At 33.0% G+C, this 27,023-nt stretch overlaps 1 long non-coding RNA gene across 1 annotated transcript in view; it reads left to right on the top strand.

The window, feature by feature from the left end:
* The first annotated feature begins 10,314 nt into the window (after positions 1-10,314).
* The window catches only part of LOC137396185 (uncharacterized), a 242,605-nt gene continuing 225,896 nt past the window's right edge, over positions 10,315-27,023 (top strand). Inside the window, exons 1-2 of the long non-coding RNA XR_010978493.1 lie at positions 10,315-10,384; positions 10,513-10,565. This is a non-coding gene — a long non-coding RNA (uncharacterized lncRNA). The remainder of the gene's footprint in view (positions 10,385-10,512; positions 10,566-27,023) is intronic.

Genomic DNA, 27,023 nt, shown 5'->3' with positions numbered 1-27,023 from the left:
AAGAGCATAGAATAAAACTTGTAGAAAACTGGTCATATCAGTATATCAAATATATTTTTGTTGAGTTAGAATACTAAATAGTATTATATTTCTTCTAGGTGAACTACATGGTTCTTGATTGGCTATAACAATTCATAAGAATTTATTTCAAGTGTGCTGATGAGTTTTACCTGTTTGTGTTATGTTAGTTCTTACTAGACATACTATATAAATAACAATTAAAGATAAAATTCCACAACATTTTTTATAGATTTTATCAGAAAGTTTTTATCAGCATTTTTTCATACTTTGCTATAAATTTTGGTGTTTGCTGTAATCTGACTGCTAGGATGTTTCAGGATTAAAATTGAAAAAACATAGTTGTGATAAAAACACCCAATCATTAATATGACTCACTCATTGTGATTTCATCAACGATTTTTTGATAACATGACTCTAAATAGTGACAAATCCACTACTAGTTATGCCTACTGGCATAGTTATCAGATAGTGGGAGAAGTATACTAACTTTACTTGTTACTTTAAAGTATATATATATCTATATATATATATTGTTCTATATAAAACGTAGGCTAAAAATTTGCATAAAGTGCTCGATACTAAAGTAGAGCTCACTATAAATTTGGTAAGAAATGTATTGAAGATTGACTAAGCATAAGAATTACTACAAGTTTCATATTACAAAAATGGCTGGTAACTAGGGCTAAATTTATTGTTCGGATTGGATGCATTGACAACACCTTGTCTAAAGTTTAAACTCTTAACAGTTTATGAATTATTTACCTTAACTTGTTATTCTAGAGATAAAATGGTATGATAGAATTGAGGATAAGATTCTATAAATGTTACTATAAACCTGCCCTCGTGTTGTCAAATAGAACTAAATTCATTCTTAGAATTTTTCAACATATTTTTCAACTTATATTTCCATTTTATCTTTTTTAGTTACAGCTGCATAATCTTTGCTTGACATTAAGTCATGGTCATTTGACAGAAAGTGAAAAAACCTTACTTCCTTGAAGAGATTTTCCTGTTTGGTTTTTGGGACAGTAAAACGTATTGCAGCTACAACTATTCAGCAAGCAGCTATTTTCCGATATATTTATGTAAATGCGTTAATCGCTACTCTGAGATGCAGCATTAAACAGCAAAAAAAGAAAGAAATTATCTAAGACTTTTAGAAAAATAACTCAACAGCATACTCATTCTAAATAAACAGAGTGATAGGGTTGCTAGATGTGTTGGTTTCCTTGACAAAAGGTTCCAAATAAGGTAGTGAATGATAATAGCCAAATCATTAATTTCTACAAAAATACTTATCAAGTGTTACTTATCAGTTAGTGAGGACTAAACATGAAATACTGCATAACCTGGTAAACTGAAACCAAAGCTTACTTATTAAAATCTATTAAAAGCTAAATGAATTAAGTCTATTATTTGCTTGTTTGTTTGTTTGCTTTATTTCATCGATAACATATGAATATATACAAAAGAAACAAAAACTAGGCAACGAATATCCGGAGGAAGTGAGGATGAGGCCATGTGCTGAATTTAATGTGCGCAATTAATTTATTTAATGCTATTTCATAAACTATGTTGCTTAAAATGTCTACAAGTTAATATGAGTTCACTTGGTTTGTTCAGAGTTACCTTTCTGGGTTCGTAAATGATGAAATAGTTTTCTAAATTTCATAACTTGCATTTCCCGTTTTCTCCGAGTAAAGCTTGGCATGTGATAATATTTGCCAGGTGATGGAATAGTTGGCGCTGTTTTTAGGTCCCATGTAACTGCTTAGTTTGGTAGAGTGGCGTTTAGATAAGTCATTAAATGTACCTTTGTGATAGTTATATCTTTTTTTAAAGTAGTTTTCGGAGAGTCTTAACAGGGAATCCATTTCTCCCCTAAACTAGTTATTAAGGTTAGTTAGTCATCTCAATGATTTGGACAAGTTTTTTGTTACAGGTTATTGCTTAGTTACCTATAATTTTTATGCTTAGTAAAATAGAGTTTAATCACATGCAATTCCACATAAGTAAGCGTCAGACTTTACTCGACCGGTACGAGTTGTGCTACTAACTGCAGTTGTTACAAAAAGACTTTTAAAGATCTTATGTAAATTTCTACAAACACCCATGAAGGTTGGCTTGTGAACAACCAGAAAGCTAAGCAAATTTACCATTTGTTATTTCACATGGCTAACTTGACATTGATCCAAAACAACATTACTGCAGACTACTCTAAAATAATCCAAGTGAGTGACTCAATCGATTGTGAAACTCCTGCTGTTTTATTAACTCTAGTTAGCTGAGGATACTGTATAATGTGATACAAGAAATGAGTGTAAATATAGAACCAGAAGCAAAAAATTATATCAAAAAATAATCTAAAAGTTGCCATAGAAGTAGTAAGACGGATTAGTTGTTCTTGACCTTTCCGTCGAGGATACTTAGATGGGTCTTTCAAGCATCACATTACACCTTGTCCTCAGCTTCTACAAACACAATTAACTATCAAGTGTTGAGTTCAGTTATACGACCTCAACATCATCTCATATTTAAAACTACATTGAAAAAGGGTACATTTAGTTCTCAAATACTGATAATATAGTCAGCGCTAAATAAGCTATTATTTCAAATACAGTTTAAAAACTAACCATAAAAACATGAATCTAGAACAACTTAGGACACTAGTTTAGAATAAAATTAGCCATTTTAGGTTTTGGTGATACAAATTAAAGCTAAAGTGAAATCACCAATTGTTCTACCTAGTAGAACAAGGTATAAATTTTCATTTGGATTAAGTTCATATTATTTTATAATACGCTTGATAAATTAATTTGCAATGTTAGCTTCCATTAAATATTATAATTAGCCATCTAATGAAGAACAAACTAACTGGCTGTACCTGTACTAACCTACCAAGTTGTAGGTAATTAATGAATAAGAGCTAATGGTAACAAACTCACCTTTCTTCAATACTCTTCCTATTCAATCAGTGAACATCAGCAATGGAGTTTCTGAAATAAAATGTTTAATACTAATAACATAAAACAACTCTATTGTGTTTGAGAACAGACAGAGTGACTAAGCTGAGTATTGGGTACAAAAATTTTTTAGCAGTTTAACAGCCAGAAATCAAACAGATTAAACTTACCAACTATCTAGTTGGAATCCATTTATAACTCACTCTGCTCAAAACACTTTGAACACCTTCACAACTGTCTGATGATGAGCTCATCTGTATATATATATACAAACAGAAGTGTGAGTAAAGCAATGAGCTTATCTAAAGCTTTATACTGTGTATATTGTTTGTAGCCAGCTTAACTTATGAGCCAATCGTTATGTCCCTAACAATAGTTGTAACCTTTATGTTTTGTGAAGTTTAATTCAGAGTTAGTGACTGTATGAAGGCAACATAGTATCTAAGCTCCAGTATTTTACTAACCTGCAAAACGTTGATTAGAGAAAACTGTAAAACAAGCGAAAGGGTTCCCATTAACTAATCATCATATAACTCTGAATGTACTATCATAGTTTTTAACATAAAAACACCTTTTGAAGTTTACTTTCAATAATATTTCTCAGTTGCATTGGATTTTTATGAAACTTTAGAAACTCTTTTGTTGCATTTGCTGTAGACTACCATATATAAATATAATAACTTTTATCGCAATGACAACGTCAAGTTATATTCTCTCAAACATACTTTTTTTCTAAGCGTTCAGTGTAGGCATAATAGTATTAAGATCTTCTTAGATAAATTAAACTAATTAAATATAAATAAACGTTTTATCAGATTTAAAACTTTTAAAATGTCAATTTTGTAATGATATATGTTGAACATAATGCTATTTCTAAAACTTTAGGCATGTGAAATATACCTGTAGACATGGACATTCAAAATATAGCCTAAAGCTGAAAGATCTATTCATGAGAATCTTATTACATCAACATTCTTTGATGACCTAATATTACTTGTTTGATTATCAGCTGAGATAAAGCTCATATTTACTTACACTATCACGGTAGAGTTTATCCGCAATAAGCATTAACTGAAACTCGATGCCTTGCAACTATATATGTCAGAAAAAACTGACATGTCACAACTAGTGATCAGATACATCTAATAATCAAACTATAGCCAGTGTTAAATGTTTATTTTTAAATAAGCTTTTTGTATGTGCGCATGGGTGAAGAGCTTTAATATCCTGATACTTGTTTCGCTAACTGCAAAGAGGCCTTTTGACCTAAAATAGCCTTTTTACGCAGAAATTTTTAGTCCTATTCAATCTAAAAGGAACAGAGACTCATCTGACAAAAAAGTGTGAGTAAAGCAAGGAGCTTATCTAAAGCTTTATACTGTGTGTATTGTTTGTAGTAAGCTTAATTTATTTGCTAATCATTATGTCTTTAACAATAGTTGTAGCTTTTGTAGTTTTGTGAAATTTTATATGGAATTAGTGACCATCTGAATGCAACACAGTATCTAAGCTCCAGTATTTTACTAACCTGCAAAACGTTGGTTAGAGAAAACTGTAAAACAAGCGAAAGGGTTCCCATTAACTAATCATCATATAACTTTGAATGTACTATCATAATTTTTAACATAAAAACACCTTTTGAAGTTTACTTTCAATTAGAATTCTCAGTTGCTTTGAATTTTTATGAAACTTTAAAAACTCTTTTTTTGCATTTGCTGTAGATAACCGTATATAAATATAATAATATAATAACTTTTATTGCAATGATAACATCTAGTTACATCATCTCAAACATATTTTTCTTTTGAGCGTTCAGTGTAAGCCTATATATAAAAGTTTTTAAAATATTCTTAGATACATTAAAATAATTGAATAAACTTTTTATCATATTTAAAACTTCTAAAATGTCAATTTTGTAATGATATGTTAAACATAATGCAACTTCTAAAACTTTAGGCACGGGAAATATACATGTAGACCTGGACATTCAGAATATAGCTTAAAGCTGAAAGATATATTTATGAGAATCTTATTACATCAACATTCTTTGATGTCCTGATATTATATGTTTGATTATCAGCTAAGATAAAGCTCATATTTACCTACACTATCACGGTAGAATTTATCCGCAATAAACATTTACTGAAACTCGATGCCTTGCAACTATAACTATGTCAGAAAAAACTCACATGTCACAAATAGTGATCATGTACATCAAAAATTCACACTATAGCCGCTGTTAAAGGTTTATTTTTGATTAAGCTTCTTGTATGTGCAAATGGGTGAAGGGCCTTAAAATACTGATAGTAGTTTTGTTAACTGCAAAATGGCCTTTATGATCTTACGAAGAAATTTTTAACCCTATTCAATCTCAAAGGAACTGAGACTCCTTTGACAAAAACCTTTTAAAAATAAGGAAAGGACCAAGTTTTCTTTCTACTTTAATTCCAAATAACCCAGTAATGTTATCATTATATCATGAGTGATGGTTTCTGTGTTTTTACTCCCAATCTTTTTGGTAATATGGAGTCTTACCATAAAGCGGCTCATCAAAAATTTAGTTAATAACAATATCACGGCAGTTGCCGCAATAACAACTCAAGAGTCGAGATTTTGAAATCAATAATCTACAATTCAGTTAGGTGCCCTGTTCTATATTTTCTGAACACAAATTAATGTTTTTAAATCCTTTATTCTGACTGATTTTCTCCGTTTAAAAAGATCTCATTTTATTTACGTACCTTCCACCAAATCTTTTCATCAAATATATAACTGACTGGTATCATATTATCCTTGCATTAAAATAATGATGTATCCGTAACTCTGACTGGTAATATATTATCTTAGCGTTAAAATGTGTATCCGTAACTTTAGACTGATTCCTTGCTATAATTTCCACAAATTTTCTCTAACAACAACATCTAAGCATGTAAGCATGTCTATAATATAATTGTAGCACTACGTTTTTAGTGCCAAAGTATACATGTATATTTAACGTGGTTAAAGTCTCGGAGGTAGCCTTGGTTCAACATATTATTGAAAAGTTGACATTCTACAGGCTCTAAGTCTGATAACACATTTTTTAATTTGCAAAAGCGAATTTTATTAGCAAACTATAAAAAATTATTACATGTTTACATTTAGACATACACCATACAAAAGTACAACAAAAATAATAAAACGATATCCATACCAGCCAAGACTAAAGATAAGGCTAGATAAATCACATTATATAATAGAACCTGACTTTTGAAGTAACCCAACTTGGAAGGCTGGTCAATCTAACTTCAGAAATAAGAAATTTCGGTTTACCAAAGTGCTACATACAATTATTATTATTATTGTTATTATATAGGTCGTCCATATACAGTAGATGGTTAACTGCATATTTGTTTTGAGATGGTACGCTGGTTTAACTTTGCGCAGTACAGCTGTGAGGGGTATCATTGACATCACAAACATCAAAGGAGAAAGACTGTCCTCCTGAAAGATACCTCGGTTGATTGATACTTTTCCTAGTTCTTTCCCTCCACTTTCCAGCTTTGTTTTCCATTGTTTCATACCTGCGCTTATGAACCTCTTGATGTTTTCTGAGATCCCTAACATATCCATTACTTTGAATATCCACGAGTGGGGAACCATATCATACGCTTTTCTGTAGTCGATCCATCCCATCACCAAGTTGGCTTTTCTTGCTTTACTGTCTTTCATAACACCCTTGTCTATTATCAATTGATCTTTAGTTCCACGACTTTTTCTACCACAGCCCTTCTGTTCCCATGGTAGTAGTTCATTTCTCTCCAGGTGTTCATAAATGCTGTCCGAGATCATTGCAGTCAGTACTTTGTACATTATTGACAGGCAGGTAATCGGTCTATAGTTTGATGGTATGTTGCCTTTGCTTGCATCCTTAGGTATTAGCACCGTTCTTCCTGTTGTCATCCATGATGTCGGAGTGCCTCTCTTGATAATCTCATTCATCTGATTCACAATTCTTGTGTGAAGAGCTGTGAAGTTCCTGACCCAGTAGCCCTGTACTCCATCCGGTCCAGCGGCTTTCCACGGTGACAATCTTCCAAGGGTTCTTTTTAGTTCCACAACATTGATCTCCATACCAGTTTGTTTCTCTAAATCTTTGTAGTCATGTTCAGCCTCCTTGATCCATTTGGCTTCTTCTTTATGAGTGTGCGGCTGTGCCCATATGTTACTATTATTATTATGGTTGTAAAAGTTTTTCTTCACAGTCGTGTGGTGGTAGGTGACTGGTTGTAGTCCATGTTGAGTCCGGATCTTAACAAAAGGCCAAAGAATCCAACATCTTCCTCAACTCCACTAAGAGAGGACCTTCCTCAAAATGTGAGCTGTTCTTAGAATAATAAATATTACTATTGTTCTTAGAAGTAATAATTATCATTATCATTATTATTACTATTATTATTACTACTATTATTACTATAATTATTATTAATACTATTATTATTATTTTTGTCCTTGTTGATATCCTCAGCTCTTCAGCTCCTGACATGTTGGTATTGGACTAAGGCCCCTAACCTGGGATATCCAACACTTTTCTCAGTATCCTCGGTGATCCTAGTAGAGCAGAGAATTGAAATCTACCTAATTTTTTCAGGTATTTTCAAGTAACTTATAGGAGTAATTGGCAGTGGAGTTGTCTCTCTTTAAAATCATATCATCAGTAAATGATTGAGGAGGTTCAGGACAGTCATATGGTACTATAAATAGATAGCTCATGCAAAATAAGCCGGGTGCTATAACTCTATAAATTATACTGTAACATTTCTATTTACTGTAACAAAACACCCATTTTAAGCTATAATCCAGATCATTTTATGAAACTCTTACTGGCTTGACATACAAGGTCATACCCTGGTTTTTCTCATAACTTTGAGAAGTGCAGCATATCGTTGCTTCTCTTCTCACTTTGTGATGACTTTGTGACAAAAGTACCTTGCAAGATGAAAATACTCGATAGATATAAAAATTCGCGATTTGTGAACAGTCGATTTCGCGAATTATTAATTTCCGCAAATAATTAGTTCTATTTTTCATCACAAGGGAGAATAAAAACTGACTCAAATTTAAAAACTAGCTGCTAGACAGAAGTACTAAACATAGCGGAGTTCTAAAACTTTTTAAAAATCATCACTGGGGCTTCGAGTTAACCCCATTGTCAATGCATCAAACTTCTTTACAAAATTATTCAAGGTTTTCACAAGTTATTAGACATGGCGTCGTTATTGAAAAAATCTCTCCTACAGTCTTTTTACATTGAAATCAACTCTATCAACCTCTAAAACCAAAGTTGAGGTTGATAATGATTCTGAACTGGACATTATGGTAGGTATTTGATTTGCAGTGCAGACACTTTTTTTCATCATTGACTGCGTTAGTTAATTCTTTTGTTTCATTAAATACTTCAGCTATTGTTTTTGTACTTCCTTTACACATGTTAATATTTTTTCTTTTGTATTCACTGCAAATTGAAAATGAACCAGAAGCTACCGTTATTCTGATTACAAAAACTCAAGACAAGTAGTAATGTTCACCAAGGCAGGAATATTGGTAGAGAAGCAAGTAGTCAACCTAGACTCCTTCATCAACCAAAACTTGTTGATATCGCTGCAGCAAACATGTTTATATTATATATTCTATTTCATGCATAAATATATTATAACTTTTTAAAAACTTGAGTGTACAAATAAAATATTTCAAATACAAATAAAAATTTACAAGGATGAATGGAGTAAATAAAAACAGTTTAGTCCATATGGTGGTTGTCTGGCAATAAAATTAAACTGATACTCTTGATAAGTAAATACTAGCGTGTAATGGTGCTCTCTGACTAGTTATTTTGATAATAGCAGCTCTATATTGCTGACACTGTCTTGGGTAGATGTAAAAGACAATAATGTTGCTACTACATGGCTGGTAAGGAAGTTATCATCAGAAATTTCTTCGTGGCATACTATTGCAGAGTTCTGCCGGTTGGCCAAAAATTTGTGCTCGTAAAGGCGTTTTTGTTCCTTTTTTAAAACAGATATATTCTCCTTGTTAGCAGCTACGGTCACTTCTATCTCAATTTCAAGACTTTTCTCCTAATGGTTGGTGATCTTCTGAGAATGACATTTACCACCCTTGCAGTCATTGTACCTCCGTGTATGATGAACAATCTGTCACACTGAAACAAATAGCGAAGCGGTAGAGATGGAAAAAATAAATATTGCGTTTTACCAAAGGACCTAAGTAAAATTCAATTATTAATTTAATTAAGGGTTTTGGAAAAAACTCATTGCTTACCACAAGTTGTTGGTGAATCAAAAGCCTCCAATTCAATGAATATTCGTGAAAACCTCTGAACAAGTAAGAAATTTATAGCTTAGCGTGATTGACTTGTAATTGTAAGCTAAATAGAAACCGAAACACGCGGTGTGCGCATGCGTGGGGTTAACTCTATCGCTATCGGCAATAAAGTTAACTCTTAATAGAGAGTAACAGTGTTCACCCGTAAATAAATTAATCCGCGAATATGCATGAGAAAGGCAAAACTTGCGCGAAACTTAACTCCACGAATAAATTCATCGATTAGGGTAATTGGCAGTGGATTTGTCTCTCTTTAAAACCATATCATCAGTAAGTGATTGACGATGTTCAAGACAGTAATACAATACTATAAATAGACAGATCATGCAAAACAAGCAGAGTGCTAGAACTCTATAACTTATGCTGTAACATTTCTATTTACTGTAACACAACACACCCTTTTTAAGTAATAATCCAGATCATTTTACGAAACTCTTACTGGCTTGACATACAAGGTCACATCCTGTTCCTTCTCACAACTTTTACAAATGCAGCATATAGTTGCTTCTCCTCTCACTTTGTGATGACGTTGTGCCAGCAATAATTAGCAATGGCTTTGTCGCTCTTTAAAATAATATAATCAGAAAATGACTGAGGAAGTTACAGACAGTCATAAAATCTCATCATGCGAAACACAGAAAATCTTACAAGTTGACAATTAATTTAGAAATTAAAAATGTCTGACTGTTCTCTCTTTAAACTAGTATTATTAAAAAACTTCTGTTGATTACCAATATAACCATACTTGACAAGAATAATGTTTGTTCTTATGGATTAACTCATCATAATCAGTAACATTTGACTGTACGAAAGTGTACTGAAAAGCTTTTACCTCATGAACATAGAGTAACTTTAAGCTGACTACTAACAATACAAGCAGTGGGAGGCTTTAGATAAGCTCTTAGCTTTATTCACTTCTGTTCATATATATACCGATAAGGTCACATTCAGAAGATTGAGAAAGCGCTCAAATTCCTTAGAGCAGAATGAGTTATAAATGGAATTCAACAGGGTAGATGGTGAGTTGAATCTCTCTGCTTTCAATAGTTAAATGGATAGAGACACAACAACAATTTTGTAACTGAATGTATTGTATTTTTTACAGATACATAGTGGTTATTAAACAACGTATTTTTCAATTCTTTAGAAACTCTTTCTGGTGTACAGTAAGAAAAGGAGGAGGAGGAGAAGAGTATGGAGGTGAGTGGGTCTTTAGTTAATCAGCTAGAGTTTGTTCTGTTTGTGTCAGCAAACTCTAGGCATGTGGTCAACATTAGTAACACTATCTTAGAATGAACCGACAGTTTCAATTGGCTCCTTGCATTGGCTAAGCAAGCATATGCATTAAATATACGGTTGGGATATAAACATTCTTTCAGCATTTGCATGTTCGCGTTTCTATACAAAAAATCATAGTCAAACCTGTATCATTCTACTGTTGGCATTGAAATATTAAATGTATCTTGTGAAAGCTAAAAGATAAGTGTGGTAAGTTGAGCTATTTTGATATGTAATCCAGTATAACAGCCATGAGTGTTTGTTGTAGATGAGTGGGCTGAAGAACTAGTGTATTGTGATGCATGAAAGACCCATCTAATGATCTTTGGCAGATAAGTCAAGTTAGACTCGTCTGCCTTACAACCCTCTATAATTCAACAGTTCTATAGCTTTACTATTATGTTCTATATTTACACACATTTTTTGCATCACACTATACAGTATTTTCAGCCAAGTTGAAATCAATAAACCAGCAAAGAGTTTATGGGTTGTCGGCGTGCTCAATTAAGTAACCAAATCATAACCAATACTATTTTTAATACCGATTCCAGTATCAGAAACTGATTAAAACTACCCAATTTAGGGTGCAGCAAAATTATAGATGGGAACTTCCTTAACGTTAAGCATAAAGTCTCCTTTGCTACTAGCAGACACGATGCATTTGCAATCGTAACCACAAATATGTGAGCTCAGATTTGTGGAACCTCGAGGTCTCGCATAAAACCAAGCTTTAGCAAAGATGAATAAACTGCATAACCTCTAGATATCTCTGTAGCGATGAATCACAAGTGATAGTTTCTGTTTTAGCCTGTGATATTCATGATATGAGCATATGAACTTTTCCTCACCACTGATCATACATTTATAAATCATGGTTCTATGGCTATTAAATAACCCCATTGCTGAATGCTAAGGTAGCTATTTTAATTGATGTACATACGTGTTATGAAACTCTCTGCAGCTTTGCAAACTAATTCAACGCTTTTTAACAGTTTTAACAATAAATATGTGAACCCAGACTTGTAGAACCTTCGTGTGTAAAAACCAATGTTTTTGCAAAGGTGATGAAACAGCATAGCCTCTATATATCTCGGTAGCATTGAGTCACGAGTGATGGTTGCTTTTTTAGCTCGCTTTATTTTGATATTAGCCTATGAGATTGATTTTTTAGCTTTTATCAAACATTTTTGAATGACAGTTACATGAATATTAAAAAAGTAACAACCTCCGTAATTAATTGCAATGATCTGAAGGTAGCAATTCCGATTGATGTACATACTCGCTATGGAACTGTCTGAGGTTTTGTAAGCACATTATACAAATTAAGTACATTGATGCATAGATAATTTCTAAAGGAAGATAAGAGTCATTATTGTGTATTATAATTACTATGGCAACCAATAAGATTTACTTTATTCATGTTAGCCGGTTGATTGGTCGGTTTAGCTGTATTGTTGACAGATATATTTTTATAGCGTGAAATTGACATAATCCTAGAGAGATATTCTACTTGCACATATATAATAAGTTTATTACAATCACTAAAAGTTGCTATAGCAGTTTTATTGGCTGTATAGGATCACTGTCTATAGACTGTCAGCTTCGTTGTAACAGAAGCGTGTAGGTGCCGAATTTCAATGACTGTTGGTTATATAGGCAAAAATATCTGGATATATACGTAACTACTGTATCTTTGTTACCAATGGTTGGTGGCATATTGATGGCAAAGATGTATACTTGTCTTAAGCTACATTAGGCACTTATTATTTTTTGTATTTTGTTATATTTGACACGTTAATACTGGTACACCTGGACTAAGCAATATCAAACTTTGATAAGTTATGGTTTGAATGTGTATGAAATGCTTTTGCAAACAGATTTGTTAAATTCAGCCAAACTCTAATGACAGAATCCTGTAGTGTAGACATTGAATTGATTACTCCAGTTTAGTAAGTGTAGCAACCATCAAGCTTTTTGCTGGTTTATTGAGTTTAATTTGGCTAAAATACTGCACTGTGTACTAATGTGTGCATTGTGTAACACTGCAAGAAAGGAGCGTAGATATATAACATGATCGGAAAAGATCTTATAGACCTTGGTTTGTATTATAGAAAGTTTGCAAGACAGACACAAGTTACTTGAAATGTCAACTGTCAACTGAAGATCATCGGATGAGTCCTTTGGGCATCACAAAACACTAGTTTTTCAGCTCACACACCAACAACAAACACCAATGAATGTTAGACTGAATCACATACCAAACAAATTCTACTTAGAATGTTAAAAACTCACGATTGTGTGTGTTTATATTTTCAAATCATTGTACTTATCTGAGACACCATTTGATTTAATCAAACCTATGCTGAAAATAAACCTTTAACCAGAAAAACTCACTTTTTATAGCCAGTTTTTTCTACCGTCTTCGGAGTTGTTGTTAAATATATAGTCCATTAGGAGCTAGCAAGTGGTAACAATGTTAGAAACTATAACATGGTTTGAAGAGCATTTTTGAATAAAGGTCTAAATCAGAAGCTTGTCATTGCTCTATTGGAAAATATGTGTATAGTGTATTATTCTAGTATTACACTTCATTAACCAGATTTGGTCCAATCATGGGACTGTTAGAGACTAATTAAACTGATGAACTCAATAGAACTAAACTGTTCAAAATGAAAAAGAGTTAACTTTTTAAGACTCACTGTTGCTTTACTGAACACATTGTTGAAAATACAGTATAATGTAATGCAAGAAACACAGTAAATATGGCAGTGAGTGAAAAATTTATAGAGTTGCAGTAAGGTTTGATTAAGACAGGTTCGGGTTTCACAGTGTAAATATGGCACTGAGTAAAAACAATTATAGAGTTACGGAAAAGTGTAGTTAAGGCAGGTTGGGGTTTCTGCCGTGGATTATTAGATAGGGGTCTTTCCAGCAGCACATTACATGATGTATTCAGCTCCTACAATTAAGAACAGCTGCCAAGTATTGAACCGTACCGCACGTTAATTGTCCTTTACAGTCTCACTTTCACCTCATGTTTGATAAGTTAGTACAGCAAAGATCATATTTAATTCTCAAATACCAACAGAAATAAACCACGGAAAATACAACAGTATTTTACATGCGTACGCAAGTTGAGAACCAGCTATAGCTACTTGAAACTTGCATCAATAAGGTTTGCAGATCGTCTGAAATTACACACTAGTTAATAAAGTATTGTAGGTTTTGTCAAAGTAAATTGATAATGATATAAGAAAAACATGTTGTTTATAGCTAGTCAGCATCCTTTAGTAACTAACAAAACAAAGAAACTAATCAGATCAGTTTGTTGGTATAAACATCATTAACTTTTACATACTCAGACTTCATAACATTTTACTAAAAGGCACAGATAAGTTTTCAAAAATGATGAACATAACTCATTTTTTTTGCAGCCAGATAAGAAGACGCCATATTACTAAAATAACTGTTATAGTGAATACAATAGCTGAAGTATACGTTAACATAACCGTAAGTAAGTTGTTTAGCTGAATGCAGCACACAGGTTATTAAAACAGTGAATATTATAACATCATACAAAACATCAACATATGTAGCGGCAGTTAAGTTTATTTGTTGCAGACCATGATTTGTCTAGAGCTTCTGTGTATTCCATCAGTAGTTTAGATGCTTTATACATCCATGAAAGTTACAAGCTTTATAGTTGACTATCATATCCACAACTTTAATTATAATCAGCTAGTTATATTACCATCTATTCTAATTCTTTAGCTACACAAATCTTTATTAGTTGAACATTGTAGGTAGTGCTTAGGGTGCTGTTTAACTTTATACTGCTTGTGAAATTTTGTACAGTTACGAACTACAATCTAAAGGCAAAGAGTTACAGCTGTATAATCTTTGCTTGGCATTAAGTAATGGTCATTTGACAGAAAGTGAAAAGTACTAACTTCTTAAAGCGATTTTCTTGTTATTTTTGTTGAGACGGTAAAAAGGTGTTGCAGCTACCACTATTCAGCGGCAGCTGTTTTACGATATATTTATGTAAATGTCAGCGTTAATCGTTACCCTGAAATGCAGCATTAAACAGCATAAAAAGAAAGAAATCATCTAAGTCTTTTAGAAAACTACTTCCACAGCATACTCATTCTAAAGAAACAGAGTGATAGGGTTACTAGATGTGTTGACATCCTTGACAAAGAGTTCCAAATAAGGTAGTGAATGATAATAGCCAAATCATTAATTTCTAAAAAAATATTTATCAAGTGTTGATTCATAAGTTAGTGAGGACTATACATTAAATTCTGCACAAGCTGGTAAACTGAAACGGAAGCTTATTTATTAAAAGCTATTAAAAGCTAGATGAATTAATTCTATTATTTTCTTGTCTGTTTGCGTTATTTCATCAATAATATATGAATATATACAAAAAAAAACTAGACAACGAACATCCAGAGAAGGTGATGATGAGGCCATGTGCCTGATTTATTTATTCAGCGCTATTTCATAAAATATGTTGCTTACAATGTCTACAAGTTAATTTGAGTTCAGCTGGTTTGTTCAGAGTTACCTTTCTGGATTCGTAAAGGATGAAATAAGATTCTAAATTGCATAACTTGCATAACTTGCAATTCCCGTTGCTTTCCGAGCAAGGCTTGGCATGTGATAATTATTTGCCAGGTGATGGATTGGTTGACACTCTTTTTTTCTGGTCCCATATGTAACTGCTTAGTTTGCTAGAGTGGTGTTTAGATAAGTCTTTGTGATAAATCTTTGTAACTTTGTGATAGTTAAATCTTGTTTTAAAGTTGTTTTCGGGAGTCTTAACAGGGAATCTACTCCTCCCATAAACTAGTTATTAAGGCCAGTTAGTCATCTCATTGGTTTGGACAAGTTTTTTGATACAGGTTATTGCTTAGTTACCTTCTATAATTTTTATGCATAATAAAATATAGTTTAATCACATGCAGTTCTACATAAGTAAGTGTCAGACTTTACTCGTCCGGTACGAGTTGTGCTACCAACTGCAGTTGTTACAAAATGTTTTTAAAGATCTTATGTAAACTTCTACAAACACCCACAAAGGTTGGCTTTTGAACAACCAGAAAGGAAAGCAAATTTACCATTTGTTATTTCACATGGCTAACTTGACATTGATCAAAAACAACATTGCTACAGACTACTCTAAAATAATTAAAGTGAGTGACTCAAGCGATTGTTAAACTCTTGCTGTTTTATTGACTCTAACTTAGCTGAGGATACTGTATAATGTGATACAAGAAATAAGTGTAAATATAGAACCAGAAGCAGAAAATATATCAAAAAATAATCAAAAAGTTGCCATAAAAGTAGTAAGACGGATTAGTTGTTCTCGACCTTTCCGTCGAGGATATTTAGATGGGTCTTTTAAGCATCACATTACACCATGTCCTCAGCTTCTACAAAAAACAATTAACTATCAAGTGTTGAGTTCAGTTATACGACCTCAACATCATGTCATATTTAAAAACAACATTGAAAACGGGTACATTTACATAGTTCTCAAATACTGATAGTATAATCAGCGCTAAATAAGCTATTATTTCAAATAAAGTTTAAAAACTAACCATAAAAACGTGAATCTAGAACAACTTAGGACACTAGTTTAGAATTAAATTAGCCATTTTAGGTTTTGGTGATACAAATTAAAGCTAAAGTGAAATCACCAATTGTTCCCTAGTAGAACAAGGTATAAATTTTCATTTGGATTAAGTTCATATTATTTTATAATACGCTTGATAAATTAATTTGCAATGTTAGCTTCCATGAAATATTATAATTAGCCATCTAATGAAGAATATTATATATATTATATTCTTATATATATCTTATATATATCTTCTTATATATATATTCTTATATTTATATATATAAGAATATATATATTACACAAACAGAAGTGTAAGTAAAGCAAGTAGCTTATCTAAAGCTTTATACTGTGTATATTGTTTGTAGCCAGCTTAACTTATCAGCCAATCGTTATGTCTCTAACAATAGTTGTAACTTTTATGTTTTGTGAAGTTTAATTCAGAGTTAGTGACTGTATGAAGGCAACATAGTATCTAAGTTCAAGTATTTTACTAACCTGCAGAACGTTGATTAGAGAAAACTGTAAAACAAGCGAAAGGGTTGCCTTTAACTAATGATCATATAACTTTGAATGTACTATCATAGTTTTTAACATAAAAACACCTTTTGAAGTTTACTTTCAATTAGAATTCTCAGTTGCTTTGAATTTTTATGAAACTTTAAAAACTCTTTTTTTGCATTTGCTGTAGATAACCGTATATAAATATAATAATATAATAACTTTTATTGCAATGATAACATCTAGTTACATCATCTCAAACATATTTTTCTTTCGAGCGTTCAGTGTAGGCCTATATATAAAAGTTTTTAAAATCTTCTTAAATACATTAAAATAATTGAATAAACTTTTTATCATATTTAAAACTTCTAAAATGTCAATTTTGTAATGAACATAATGCTATCTCTAAAACTTTAGGCACGGGAAATATACATGTAGACCTTGACATTCAGAATATAGCCTAAAGCTGAAAGATCTATTCATGAGAAAAAAATGTATATCCGTAACTTTAGACTGATTCCTTCCTATAATTTCCACAATTTTTCTCTAACAACAACATCTAAGCATGTAAGCATGTCTATAATATAATTGTAGCACTACGTTTTTAGTGCCAAGGTATACATGTATATTTAACATGGTTAAAGTCTCGGAGGTAGCCTTGGTTCAACATATTATTGAAAAGTTGACATTCTACAGGCTCTAAGTCTGATAACACAATTTTTAATTTGCAAAAGCGAATTTTATTAGCAAACTATAAAAAATTATTACATGTTTACATTTAGACATACACCATACAAAAGTACAACAAAAATAATAAAACGATATCCATACCAGCCAAGACTAAAGATAAGGCTAGATAAATCACATTATATAATAGAACCTGACTTTTGAAGTAACCCAACTTGGAAGGCTGGTCAATCTAACTTCAGAAATAAGAAATTTCAGTTTACCAAAGTGCTACATACAATTATTATTATTATTGTTATTATATAGGTCGTCCATATACAGTAGATTGTTAACTGCACATTTGTTTTTGAGATGGTACGCTGGTTTAACTTTGCGCAGTACAGTTGTAAGGGGTATCATTGACATCACAAACATCAAAGGAGAAAGACTGTCCTCCTGAAAGATACCTCGGTTGATTGATACTTTTCCTAGTTCTTTTTCTCCACTTTCCAGCTCTGTTTTCCATTGTTTCATACCTGCGCTCATGAACCTCTTGATGTTTTCTGAGATCCCTAACTTATCCATTACTTTGATTATCCTTTAGTGGGGAACCATTTCATACGCTTTTCTGTAGTCGATCCATCCCACCACCAAGTTGGCTTTTCTTGCTTTACTGTCTTTCATAACACACTTGTCTATTATCAATTGATCTTTAGTTCCACGACTTTTTCTACCACAGCCCTTCTGTTCCCATGGTAGTAGTTCATTTTTCTCCAGGTGTTCATAAATGCTGTTCGAGATCATTGCAGTCAGTACGTTGTACATTATTGGCAGGCAGGTAATCGGTCTATAGTTTGATGGTATGTTGCCTTTGCTTGCATCCTTAGGTATTAGCACCGTTCTTCCTGTTGTCATCCATGATGTCGGAGTGCCTCTCTTGATAATCTCATTCATCTGATTCACAATTCTTGTGTGAAGAGCTGTGAAGTTCCTGACCCAGTAGCCCTGTACTCCATCTGGTCCAGCGGCTTTCCATGGTGACAATCTTCCAAGGGTTCTTTTTAGTCCCACAACATTGATCTCCATATCAGTTTGTTTCTCTAAATCTTTGTAGTCATGTTCAGCCTCCTTGATCCATTTGGCTTCTTCTTTATGAGTGTGCGGCTGTGCCCATATGTTACTATTATTATTATTATGGTTGTAAAAGTTTTTCTTCACAGTCGTGTGGTGGTAGGTGACTGGTTGTAGTCCATGATGAGTCCGGGTCTTAACAAAAGGCCAAAGAATCCAACATCTTCCTCAACTCCACTAAGAGAGGACCTTCCTCAAAATGTGAGCTGTTTCTAAGATGGCTACATACAATTATTATTATTATTACTATGGTTGTAAAAGTTTTTTTTCACAGTCGTGTGGTGGTAGGTGACTGGTTGTAGTTCATGTTGAGTTCAGGTCTTAACAAAAGGCCAAAGGATCCAACATCTTCCTCAACTCGACTAAAAGAGGACCTTCCTTAATATGTGAGCTGCTTCTAAGATGGCTGTCTTCTGTATAGTCTCAAAAGACATGTTCACTCCCACCTCCGCCAAGAATGCTATATGCCTCATTGATATTGTTCCGAGTGCACAACTACTATTGGTATCACTTCGGTCTTCACCTTCCACAGTCTGTTTATCTCGAACCCATGCTCTTTGTATTTACCAATCTTCTCATCTTCCTTTTGTACTACCCTTGTGTCTCCAGGTATTGCTATGTCTATGACCTGACACTGTTTGGTTTCTTTATTTATTAGTATCAGGTCTGATCTTCTAGCTTAAATAACCTTGTCTGTCTGCACATTGAAGTCCCATAGCAGCTTCACTTTCTCGTTCTCCAATACAGCTTCTGCACGGTGGTCGTACCATTTTTCTGTGTGGGGCAACTCATGTTTCTTGCATATGCTCCAGTGCACTGCACTTGCCACTTTGTCATGCCGCCCTTTATATTCTGTCTGTGCGATCGTACTGCATTCGCTGACTATGTGGGACACTGTTTCATCATTATTATTATTATTATTATTATTATAAAGTTTCTCTTCACAGTCGTGTTGTGGTAGGTGACTGGTTTTAGTCCGTGTTGAGTCCGGGTCTTAACAAAAGGCCAAAGGATACAACATCTTCCTCAATTCCACTAAGAGAGAACCTTCCTTAATATGTGCGCTGTTCTTAGAATAATAAATATTACTATTGTTCTTAGAAGTAATAATTATTATTATCATTATTATTACTAGTATTATTACTACTATTATTACTATAATTATTATTAATACTATTATTATTATTTTTGTCTTTGTTGATATCCTCAGCTTTTCAGCTGCTGACATGTTGGTATTGGATTAGGGCCCCTAACCTGGGATATCCAACACTTTTCTAAGTATCCTTGCTGATCCTAGTAGAGCAGAGAATTGAAATCTACCTAATTTTTTCAGGTATTTTCAAGTAACTTACAGGAGTAATTGGCAGTGAAGTTGTCTTTCTTTAGAATCATATCATCAGTAAATGATTGAGGAGGTTCAGGACAGTCATATGGTACTATAAATATATAGATCATGCAAAAAAAGCTGGGTGCTATAACTCGATAAATTATACTGTAAAATGTCTATTTACTGTAACAAAACACCCATTTTTAAGCTATAATCCAGAACATTTTATGAAACTCTTACTGGCTTGACATACAAGGTCATACCCTGATTTTTCTCATAACTTTGAGAAGTGCAGCATATCGTTGCTTTTCTTCTTACTTTGTGATGACTTTGTGACAGAAGTACCCAGCAAGATGAAAATATTCGATAGATATAAAAATTCGCGATTTTGTGAACAGTCGATTTCGCGAATTATTAATTTCCGCAAATAATTAGTTCTATTTTTCATCACAAGGGAAAATAAATACTGACTCAAATTTAAAAACTAGCTGCTAGACAGAAGTACTAAACATAGCGGAGTTCTAAAACTTTTTAAAAATCATCACTGGGGCTTCGAGTTAACCCCATTGTCAAAGCATCAAACTTCTTTACAAAATTATTCAAGATTTTCACAAGTTATTAGACATGGCGTCGTTATTGCAAAAATCTCTCCTACAGTCTTTTTACATTGAAATCAACTCTATCAACCTCTAAAACCAAAGTTGAGGTTGATAATGGTTCTGATCTGGACATTATGGTAAGTAATTGATTTGCAGTGCAGACCCTTTTTTCCATCATTGACTGCGTTAATTAATTCTTTTGTTTCATTAAATACTTCAGCTATTGTTTTTGTACTTCCTTTACGCATGTTAATATTTTTTCTTTTGTGTTCACTGCAAATTAAAAATGAACCAGAAGCTACCAATATTCTGATTACGAAAACTCAAGACAGGTAGTAATGTTCACCAAGGAAGGAATATTGGTAAAGAAGCAAGTAGTCAACCTAGACTACTTCATCAACAACAACTCCTTGATATCGCTGCAGCAAACATGATTATATTATGTATTCTATTTCATGCATGAATATATTATAATTTTTTACAAACTTGAGTGTATAAATAAAATATTTCAAATGCAAATAAAATTTTACAAGGATGAATGGAGTAAATAAAAACAGTTTAGTCCATTTGGTGGTTGTCTGGCAATAAAATTAAACTGATACTCTTGATAAGTAAATACTAGCGTGGAACGGTGCTCTCTGACTAGTTATTTTAATAATAGCAGCTCTATATCGCTGACACTGTCTTGGGTAGATGTAAAAGACGATTATGTTGCTACTACATGACTGGTAAGGGAGGTATCATCAGAACTTTTCTCATGGCTTACTATTGCAGAGTTCTGCCAATTGGCAAAAATTTGTGCTCGTAAAGGCGTTTTTGTTCCTTTTTTAAAACAGATATACATGTATTCTCTTCATTAGCAGCTGCGGTCACTTCTATCTCAATTTCAAGACTTTCCTGAATGGTTGGTGATCTTCTAAGAATGACATCTACCACCCTTGCAGTCATTGTACCTCGGTGTAGGATGAAAAATCTGTCACACTGAAACAAATAACGAAGCGGTAGAGATGGCAAAATAAATATTGCGTTTTACCAAAGGACCTAAGTAAAATTCAATTATTAATTTGATTAAGGGTTTTGGAAAAAGCTCATTGCTCACCACAAGTTGTTGGTGAATCAAAGGCTTCTAATTCTATAAATATTTGTGAAAACCTCTGAACACAGTAAGAAATTTATAGCTTAGCATGATTGACTCGTAATTGTAAGCTAAATAGAAACCGAAACACGCGGTGTGCGCATGCGTAGGGTTAACTCTATCGCTATCTGCAATAAAGTTAACTCTTAATAAAGAGTGAGAGTGTTCACCCGCAAATGAATTAATCCTCGAATATGCATGAAAAAGGCAAAACTTGCGCGAAACTTAACTACACAAATAAATTCATCCTGTAAGGTAATTGGCAGTAGATTTGTCTCTCCTTAAAACCATATCATCAGTAAGTGATTGACGATGTTCAGGACAGTAATACAGTACTATTAATATGTAGATCATGCGAAACAAGCCGAGTGCTAGAACTCTATAACTTATGCTGTAACATTTCTATTTACTGTAACACAACACACCCTTTTTAAGTAATAATCCAGATCATTTTATGAAACTCTTACTGGCTTGACATACAAGGTCACATCCTGTTCCTTCTCACAACTTTTACAAATGCAGCATATAGTTGCTTCTCCTTTCACTTTGTGAGAACGTTGTGCCAGAAGTAATTAGCAATGGCTTTGTCGCTCTTTAAAATAATATCATCAGAAAATGACTGAGGAAGTTACAGACAGTCATAAAATCTTATCATGCAAAACACAGAAAATTTTACAACAAGTTGACAATTAAATTAGGAATTAAAAATGTCTGACTGTTCTCTCTTTAAACTTGTATTATTAAAAAACTTCTGTTGATTACCAATATAATCATACTTGACAAGAATTATGTTTGTTCTTAGAGATTGACTCATCATAATCAGCAACATGTCCCGTACAAAAGTTGACAAAAAGCTTTTACCTCATGAACATAGAGTAACTTTAAGCTGACTACCAACAGTACAAGCAGTGTACAGCTTTAGATAAGCTCCTAGCTTTACTCACTTCTGTTCATATATATATACCGATAAGGTCACCTACAGAAGATTGAGAAAGTGCTCAAATTCCTTAGAGCAGAATCAGTTACAGATGGAGTTCAACCGGGTAGATGGTGAGTGCAATATTTCTGTTTTCAACAGTATAAATGATAAAAACACAAAAAATATTTTGTGACTGAATGTTTTGTGTGTTTTAAAGATACATATGAGTTAATTGGCGAAATCTTTTCAATTCTTTAGAGAAACTTTTTCTGGTGTACAGTAAGTCAAGGAAAAGAAGATTATGGAGGTAAGTGGTTCCTTAGATCATCAGCTACAGTTTATTCTATTTGTGTCAGCAAATTTTAGGCATGTGATTAAAAATTACCAATACTTCCTTAGAGTGAACCCATAGTTTCAATTGGCTGCTTGCAACAGCTAGGTGGTGGTTTGCATTAGATATGCGGTTGCAGATTTAACTATCCTTTCAGAATTTGCAAGATCGCTTTTTTCTACAGAAAAAATAAGTTAAACCATTTTTCTACTATTGGCATCGGAGTATTGAAGGTATCTTTTTAAAGCTAGGAGATGAGTGTGGTAAGTTATATAGCTATTTTGATATGTTAATCAGTCTAACAGTTACTAGTGTTTGTTGTAGATGAGTGAGCTGAAGAACTAGTATATTGTGATGTCTGAAATACCCCTTCAAATGATCTTTGGTAGATACGTCAAGATAGACTTGTCTGCCTTACTAACTCTATAACCAATCGTCAAACACAGTTCTATAAGTTTTTCCCATTATGTTCTATATTTACACTCCTTTCTTGCATCACACTATACAGTATTTTCAGCTAAGTTAAAGTCAATAAATCAGCAAAGAGTTTACGGGTTGTCGACGTCCACAATTAACTAAAGTAGGATTCTGGTATCGAAGACTGATTGAATCTACCAAATTTGATTATAAAAGCATTCTCTAAACACTCAACCTTAAACCACTGCAGTGTAACATTGTTACGAGATGCTGCACGTAGTTTCAACGCGTTCTCATGTGTTAAAATATTCTGCTGTTGTAAGAAAAAATAATCAAAAGTTCTTAAACAGTTGAGGAACAAATATGTATTTTCAAGTAAATATAGTAATGTTATAGACAAGAAACATTGGCTGAAACACAATGGCTAGCAACTATGTATAGAAAAAGGCAACTTGCTCGTAAATGTTGGTGATCAATTTTAAAGATTGTGAATTAGCAAGATCATGAATGATGACCTCTCAAAGGTCCAGCATGATGCATGCTTACCTAACCACAGACACAAAGCACTGGCAATATCAACTAGAAATATGTGGGTCCAGACTTGTTGAACCTTAATTTCTCATATAAAACAAAGCTTTTGCAATGGTGATAAAACTGCATACCTCTATATATCTTTGCAGCCTTGAATCACAAGTGATAGTTGTTGTTTTGAGCATGCGATATTTTGATACCAGCCTATGAACCTCTCCTTAGCTTTCATCAAACATTTGTTACATGACTTTTAAAGAAGTAACAACACCCATAATTAAATGCCATTTTATAAAGGTAGCAATTTTAATTGATGTACATACTTGCTATGAAGCTGTCTGCTGGTTTGTAAACTAACAATTTAGAGCAGATATAATGCATATTGAAGCATAGATGATTTCTAAAGAAAGGCGAGAGTTTTTCTTGTGTATTATAATCACCATGGTAACAATTAAGACTTACTTGATTCATGTTTTAGCCGATTGATCTGTTGGTTTAACTGTATTGTAACTCATGCTAGCCATCTGATCTGTCACTTCAGCGGTATAGCGGACAAGGGTATTCTTGTAGTAAGTGAAACTTACATAATCCTAGACGTATAATCAACTTGCACACATACAATGAGTTTATTAAAAATCTACCGATAACAGTTGCTATAGTAAATTTATTGGCTGTATATGATCACTGTATATAAACTGTCAGCTTCATTGTAACACCAGCGTGTAGGTGCCAAGTTTCAGTTACTTTTAGCTATATAACTAACAACATTTAAACATATAGTATACTATCTTTGTCACTAATGGTCTGAGCTAGATTGATGACAAAAATATTTACTTTTTGCTCAGCTTAACCACTTCTCTCTTGCATTTTTGTTATTTTGTTATATCTGACACATTAATACTAGTGCAAAGACTCAAAACAATGTCAAACTTTTATAATTTATAGTTGCATGGTAAGAGAATGCATTCGCAAACAGATTTGGTAAATTTAGACAAATTCTGATAACAAAATCCTATACTGTTATATACATGTAGTTTTTCAGCTCACACACCAATCAACAACAAACGCCACTGAATGTTAGACTGAATTACATACCAAACCAGTTCTACTTGAATTTTCAAAAACTCATTATTGTGTGCATTTGTAGCTTTCAAATCATTGTGCTTACCTGAGACACTGTTTTGTTTAATCAAACTTCTGCTGAAAATAAACCTCTAGCAGAAAATCTCACTTTTCCTAGCCCATTTTTCTTACCGTCTTGGGAGTTGACATCAAATATTTAGTCCATTAGTGGGCTGGCATATGATAGCAATGTTAGAAACTGTAACATGGTTTGAAAAACATTTTTAAATAAAGGTCTAAATCTGCAGCTTGTCATTGCTATATTGGAAAATATGTGTATAGTGTATTATTCTACTATTACACTTCACTAACCAGATTTGGTCCAATCATGGTACTGTTAGAGACTAATTAAACTGATCGACTCAATAGAACTGGACTGTTCAAATGAAAAAGAGTTAAATTTTTAAAACTCATTGTTGCTTTATTGGATCCATAGCTGAAAATACTGTATAACGTGATGCAAGAAACACAGTGTAAATATGGCACTGAATAAAAAAATTTATAGAGTTGCAGAAAAGTAAAGGCAGTTGGGGTTTCTGCCGGGGATTATTGTATGGGATCTTTCCAGCGGCACATTACACCATGTCTTCAGCTCCTACAATCATGAACAACTGCCAATTATTGACCCAAACTGCATGTTAACTCAGCTGTACAATCTCACGTACACGTCATGTTTGATAAGTTAGTGCAGCAAAGATCATATTTAATTCTCAAATACCAACAGAAATAAACCACGGAAAATACGACTTTATTTTACATGCGTACGTAAGTTGAGAACCAGCTATTTCTACTTGAAACTTGCATCAATAAAGTGTGCATATCGTCTGAAAATACAGACTAGTTAATAAAGTATTGTAGGTTTTGTCGAAGTGAATTCATAATGAAATACAAAAAACATGTTGTTTATAGCTAGTCAGCATCCTTTTGTAACTAACCAAACAAACTAACTAATCAGATAAGTTGTTTGGTGTAAAAATCGTTGATTTTTACATAATCAACACTTATAACATTTCCCTAAAAGGCACAGTAAAGCTTTCAAAAATAATCGACACCACTAGCAAATTTTTCTTCAAATGGTTCTTAGTGCTGACCCATGACAAATAAAAGCATATTCGAGCGGTGCAGACTTTTATCCGAGGACCCCTGCTTATCAGTCACTTCTTAGTTGGTCAAGTTGGTAGTTCAAGGTCAAGTTAATGAGCCCGTGCTAGAAACTAGCCTCGTGATCAATTTGTGAGAAAATCTTAGACTAAAATATAAGTAATTCATGTGAAGAGTATTGATAGCTTTTAGAATTATTCCCATTCGAGTGAGTTCATTTTTAATTGAAGAGATGAAAGACCAATTTTATTTAGAAAGTCTTTTACAATCTGTAGACTATTTAATTAATCTAGTCATAGTCAGCAATCTTGAATTAAGTTCTCATACAAGATTTTAAACTTTTTTCAAGTCAATTTTCTGCTGAAATTTCAAATATTTTACGATTTTGGTGATAAAGTATTGACACTTTGAGCCAAAGTAATAGACTTCAGCACCATTAAATAAAGCTTTGATTATGACAAAAACACAGAACCTAAGCTGTGGCTAACTTGAAAAAGCCAATTTACTCACCTTATCTCAAATCTCAAATCTCTTTCTTGTCTTTAACAACACATCAGCAACAGAGTTTCTAAAGAATAAAGTCAAAATTTACTAGCTTATGTCAGCATTCACATTTTCAAGCCTAAACAAGCAGATTTACTTACGAGACTCCCTTGCACTGACTCACCGTAATTTTACCATCAAAAGCAAAGATGTTCAACTTACCATCTGACCAGTTAAAATCCTTCTACCACTCGATCTGCTCAAAGAAGCTGAGCACTTTCTCAATGATGTCATGATAACCCAACCAGTATATATAGACACAAATGAGGAAAGCTAGGAGCTTATCTGAAGACTTTGTAATAAGCTTAAACATTCAGCTATTATCAATGTTTCTTAATGGTATAAGCTTCTGTTGTACAAGTGTCACCTTTACTTATAGCGGCAATCATTCTATTTGGTAAAAACATTTTTATTTTCAACCTTCATTTTTTATT

The sequence above is a fragment of the Watersipora subatra genome, chromosome 5, assembly GCF_963576615.1.
Source record: "Watersipora subatra chromosome 5, tzWatSuba1.1, whole genome shotgun sequence".
Classification (NCBI taxonomy): domain Eukaryota; kingdom Metazoa; phylum Bryozoa; class Gymnolaemata; order Cheilostomatida; family Watersiporidae; genus Watersipora; species Watersipora subatra.
This window is presented reverse-complemented; position numbering and strand designations above follow the sequence as displayed.